The following is a 5,462-nucleotide window of genomic DNA, read 5'->3' as shown; positions in this document are numbered from 1 at the left end:
ATTATCAACTCGGTAAGTGGCATAGTCACATCTTATCCTCCTAGTTAGATTTTAAGATCTTGTGAGAGCAGACATCGAAATTGTATCCATCTTTGCAAATTAGAACAAACTAGCACAGTGCCTGGCACATAGCTGGCAATAATAGTCTATCTAGCACGGTGCCTGGCACATAGCTACCGATAATTTGGTAATAGTCTGAGAAAATATGTGCTATAAGGACATGCCTCAGACAAGTAATAGATGTGCATCCCACAGCCAGAAGCATCATCCACCCTTCCTATCCCCCAAGCTTAGATGGTGCAGAGGAAGGGAGGGGCAGCCCCAGAGAGCACAGGCCTTACTCAGTCCTAAAAGTGGGGAGCATTTTGCAGCCACCTTGACCTGGAGGCTCTGTTCAGGATCCAGTTGTATCCATGTGACCTTATGAGCTTAAGCCCAACCTGATTCTGTTTCTGAATTCCAAACGCTAGAATAATAATAGTTCACATGTAGCGAGGCACTGCCAAATGCTTCGTATCTATGGCCTCCATCTGGCCTCACCACTATCCTGGAATCAATATGTGTATTGTATCTCCTTGCAGAGGAGAAGGCTGAGTCTCCACTGCCTGAGTAGCTTGCCTAAGGCCAATAGTAACAGGCTGAACCAGGAGTTCAAATTCATGTGAAGTGATTCCAGGGCCCCTGAATTGAGTACTGTGTTCCTTCTGGACACCTAAGGCTGAAGAGGGATGTTGGGGAAGACCAGAGACTCAGCTGTAAGCCAATTTGGGTTCTAGGTTATGTGCCAAGTGGTAAACCTAAGGCAAATGCCAACCCTCAATGCCTTTATGCTCATTTTTTCTTATATCCTTCTTTAACTTTCTACCTAAGGACTTAAAATGTAAATCTTCATCCTGGCTGGTATGGATCAGTGGATTGAGGGCCTGCCGATAACCAAAGGGTTGTCAATTCAATTCCCAGTCAGAGCACAGGCCTAGGTTGTGGGCTATGTCCCCAGTAGGGGGCGTGCGAGAGGCAACCACACGTTGATCTTTCTCCGCCTCTCTTTTCCCCCCACTTCCCCTCTCTAAAAATATATTCTAAATTTTTAGAAATAAAATATATATCTTCATAACCAATAAACTCTTTAAAAGTCCAAGGAGAAGACATCAGATTTTTAAAAATCAAACCAGCACGGTAACTTCAAACTGTTGAATAACAAGTCTATGTTCATAGGAGAAAGTCACAAGAGAGAGAAGTAGCTTCCCAAAGAAAGCACACAGAAGGAAAGCAGCAGTGAACTAAACACTCACGACTCCAGGCGCTGAGAGGCTTTTATAATTTATCTCGCTGAGCCTTAGGTATGAAGGTATCATCCTGCTGTGCAGAAGAGGGAAGTGAAGCTTCCAGTGGAAAGTGGGCAGGGAGGGCGGGAGGCAAGGATAGAAGTACGGAGGCCCGCTAGGTTATTGCGATAATGCATGGCACAGTGTGCGGAAGATGGTCATTTGTACAGAAGTGGTGGTAATGGAAGTGGTGAAAAATGGGCAGAATCAGGATATATTTCGAAGGGAGAGCTTACAGGATTTCTCAGAAGATTAGAAATTAGCTATGTTTTAAGGACAGGCTTTAAGAATCACTCTAAGGCCCTGGCTGGTGTAGCTCAGTGGATTGAGAACGGGCCTGTGAAGCAAAGGGTCGCTGGTTCGATTCCCAGTCAGGGCACATGCCTGGGTTGCAGACCAGGTCCCCAGCAGGGGACACAGGAGAGGCAACCACACACTGATGCTTCTCTCCCACTCTTTCTCTTTCCCTTCCCTTCTCTCTAAAAATAAAAAAAAAATTAAAAAAAGAATCACTCTAAGGTTTTTGACCTGAGCAACTGAAAGAGGAGTTGCCATCCATGGAGACAGAAGAGGCTGAGGGTGGAGCAGGCTTGGGGGTCTAAGGTGTATCAACATTTACAAGTGCAGTCTTTCAGTGAGAGAAATACAGATATGACCAGAGCACATAACAGGGTTTGATAACAGGGTGCGGAAGTCAGGATATAAGATCAACATTTAAAACATCAGTGGTACTTCTATAAGGGCAAAGAGCTACCCCAGTGACTCTCTAGTGAGAGTATTTCTTAATAAAGAAATCTTTTTTAAAAATAAAATAAAATAAACACAATAATCAGAGATATTTTGTAATTTGGTGTGATGATTCCAATCTATGAAATGTTTACAGATTGATTTCTGCTTTCTGCTATTTCCCTGTGTGCTTGGATGTTTCTGGGTGTATACTCTCCTTGAAAAACGTATTTAAGGCCATTTGTAATTGCTTCTACCAGTTGCTGAAACAGTCTATCTGCAGCCTCTTTGAACTAAACTTACAGCGTGAGGACTTTTTTCCTATACAAGTGATGTGGTTGGAGCTATGTATCCAGCCCAGGACTGGTTCGTCACCACCACTTCTCAGAAATAGTCTCTTCCCTCTGCTCCATTCAGCACCAAGCAATCACCTGGGGCAAGGAACCTGTGCCAGCTTACTCCTGGTTTTCTCCTCTTTGATCCCAGCAGGGAACATCTCTTCTTAATCAGTGGGCAGACCCCAGGCGTGGATTTCTGTCCTGTGAAGCCTGCTCCAGACCTCCCGTTTTGGCAAACGCTTTCAGGGGAGAGGTAGTTTCAGTGTTCAGGTTCCTTTCTGGGTTCATACTTTCACCTACATAATTCCTGGTAATTCCTTCATCGTTTGTCAGCACTTTTAAGGATGTGCTGACAAACACATTTCTATTGTTTTCAGAGAGTAGATTGGTCTGAAGAGCCCACCATGCTTACCAGAAAGGGTTCTCTGCTTTCAAGCTTCAAAAAATGTTATTTATCTCTTATCTGCTTTCATCTTTTGTCTAGTTCTCTTTGTCCTTTGTGTATTTAAACCTTTTCAAAATTCCTTTACTATCATTTTATTATTATTATCATCATTTTTATCCTCATCCAAGGACATTTTTTCATTGTTTTTAAAAAAAAGATGTTATTTATTTATTTTTAGGAAGAGGGGAAGGCAGGAAGAAAGAGAGGAAGAGAAACATCAATATGAGAGAAAAACATCAATTGGTTTCCTCTGTGGGCCACTGATCGGGGACTGAACTAGCAATCCAAGCATGCGAACCCATTGTGAATTGAACCAACTACCCTTCACTTTGCGAGACAACACCCAACCAACTAAGCCAAACCGATCAGGGCTTTATTGCATTTTAGAAAGAGAGGAAGGGCAAGAAACACTGACACCAGAGAGAAGCATCGATTGGTTGCTTCCAGTACTGTGCACCAGGTCCTGGGATCCAACCCACAACCCAGGTATGTGCCCTGATGGGGAATCACAGCCTTTCCATTATGGAATGACACTCCAACCAACTGAGCCACACCAACCACGGCTCTACTCTCATTTTAAAGGAATTTCAGGAAAAGTCAGAGATAAGTGTCTATGAATGTCTTTGTTATATCATTTTTATAAATAAAAATGTGGTTAAAAGAATAAAAATTACTCCCTGGCTGGTGTAGCTCAGTGGATTGAGTGCGGGCCTGCGAACCACATGATCGCGGTTCAATTCCCAGTCAAGGGCACATGCCTGGGTTGCAGGCCAGTTCCCAGCAGGGGACTCACAAGAAGCAACCATACACCGATGTTTCTCTCCTTCTCTCCTTCCCTTCCTCTCTAAAGATAAATAAATAAAATCTTTTAAAAAAAGAATAAAAATTAGTTTCCTGATGATTCTCTCTAGGCCTGCTACTTGAGAACTGATTTCCAACTTGGGGGAAATAGTTGTTCTATAAGATGAGCCCTTTACTACATACCCCACCCCCTCCTTACTGTCCTCAGTCTTCACTGCTGCGCTGACTACACACACTGGGGCAGCCACTGCTCCCACTACCCCTTCTCCCAGCATTTTAGGGAGTGCAGCGATCCCTTACCTATTGTGGGAGTTACGTTCCAGAGACCTCTGTGATAGGTGAAAATCTGCGAAGTAGCGGCGGTGTATTTCTTTTATTATTTATATATATTTTAAGGCTTTATAAACCCTTCCCACACTCCTATAAACCTTTCCCACAATCTTATAAACACTTTGTATGCTCTTAAACACTTTCTGCACTCTTAAACCTACCTAATTTTAACAACATAAAAGTCTATATGGCTACTCACCAGTGAAGTATACAGTCATCCCTTGCTATATCGTGGTTCACATTGCAGCTTCACTGTTTTGCAGGGTCCCGAGATACAGTGAAGCCGCAATAAGTGAACCGCAATATAGCAAGGGACAACTGTAAAGATCGCCTCCGTGGTTTATTTATTTGTCCCAGGGGAGAGCGTGAACGCAGTCCCCCACTACCACAAATCAAGCAGTCAAGTTTCCCACATTTGGGGAAATTACAGGGGTCAGCATGTCCGGAGTGCAATGGATAAGGCTTGCCCTGAGAAAAACTGCCTTCTTGATCATGGTATCGCCCCTGCTGGGTAAGTATCAGTGGTGTAGATTGGAAAGACTTCACAGGTGATCTTGATATGAGCCCATGGTGGGCTCTTCAGACCAATCTACTCTCTGAAAACAATAGAAATGTGTTTGTCAGCACATCCTTAAAAGTGCTGACAAACGATGAAGGAATTACCAGGAATTATGTAGGTGAAAGTATGAACCCAGAAAGGAACCTGAACACTGAAACTACCTCTCCCCTGAAAGCGTTTGCCAAAACGGGAGGTCTGGAGCAGGCTTCACAGGACAGAAATCCACGCCTGGGGTCTGCCCACTGATTAAGAAGAGATGTTCCCTGCTGGGATCAAAGAGGAGAAAACCAGGAGTAAGCTGGCACAGGTTCCTTGCCCCAGGTGATTGCTTGGTGCTGAATGGAGCAGAGGGAAGAGACTATTTCTGAGAAGTGTTGGTGACGAACCAGTCCTGGGCTGGATACATAGCTCCAACCACATCACTTGTATAGGAAAAAAGTCCTCACGCTGTAAGTTTAGTTCAAAGAGGCTGCAGATAGACTGTTTCAGCAACTGGTAGAAGCAATTACAAATGGCCTTAAATACGTTTTTCAAGGAGAGTATACACCCAGAAACATCCAAGCACACANCATGTGTTCTTCATTTCTATGGTTCCGCTCCTGATCTAGCTGTCCTCTTGGTTTGCTTTTGTTTTAGGTGTGGTTGTTAATAGCTGTGAGTTTGCTGTCTTTTCACTGTTCATATTTTTCATCTTCTTTTTCTTAGATAACTCCCCTTAACATTTCATATAATAAGGGCTTGGTGATGATGAACTCCTTGAACTTGACCTTATCTGAGAAGCACTTCCATTCTGAATGAAAGCTTTGCTGGATAGAGCAATCTTGGATATACGTCCTTGTCTTTCATGACTTGGAATACTTCTTTCCAGCTCCTTCTTGCCTGTAAGGTCTCTTTTGAGAAGTCAGCTGCCAGTCTGATGGGAACTCCTTTGTAGGTGA

The 5,462-nt window shown here is 43.6% G+C and overlaps 1 non-coding gene across 1 annotated transcript; it reads right to left on the bottom strand.

Moving 5' to 3' along the window:
- Positions 1-4,319: 4,319 nt before the first annotated feature.
- LOC118997406 (U1 spliceosomal RNA) lies at positions 4,320-4,484 on the bottom strand. The gene has a single exon (XR_005068661.1). It is a non-coding gene; the product is annotated as a U1 spliceosomal RNA (small nuclear RNA).
- Between the last annotated feature and the right edge of the window lie 978 nt (positions 4,485-5,462).

This window comes from Sturnira hondurensis, unplaced genomic scaffold, assembly GCF_014824575.4.
Source record: "Sturnira hondurensis isolate 20B ecotype Veracruz unplaced genomic scaffold, ASM1482457v3 Scaffold0013092, whole genome shotgun sequence".
In the NCBI taxonomy this organism is placed as follows: Eukaryota; Metazoa; Chordata; class Mammalia; order Chiroptera; family Phyllostomidae; genus Sturnira; species Sturnira hondurensis.
Note: the sequence above shows the minus strand (reverse complement) of the source record. Positions and strands in the feature narration are given on the sequence as shown.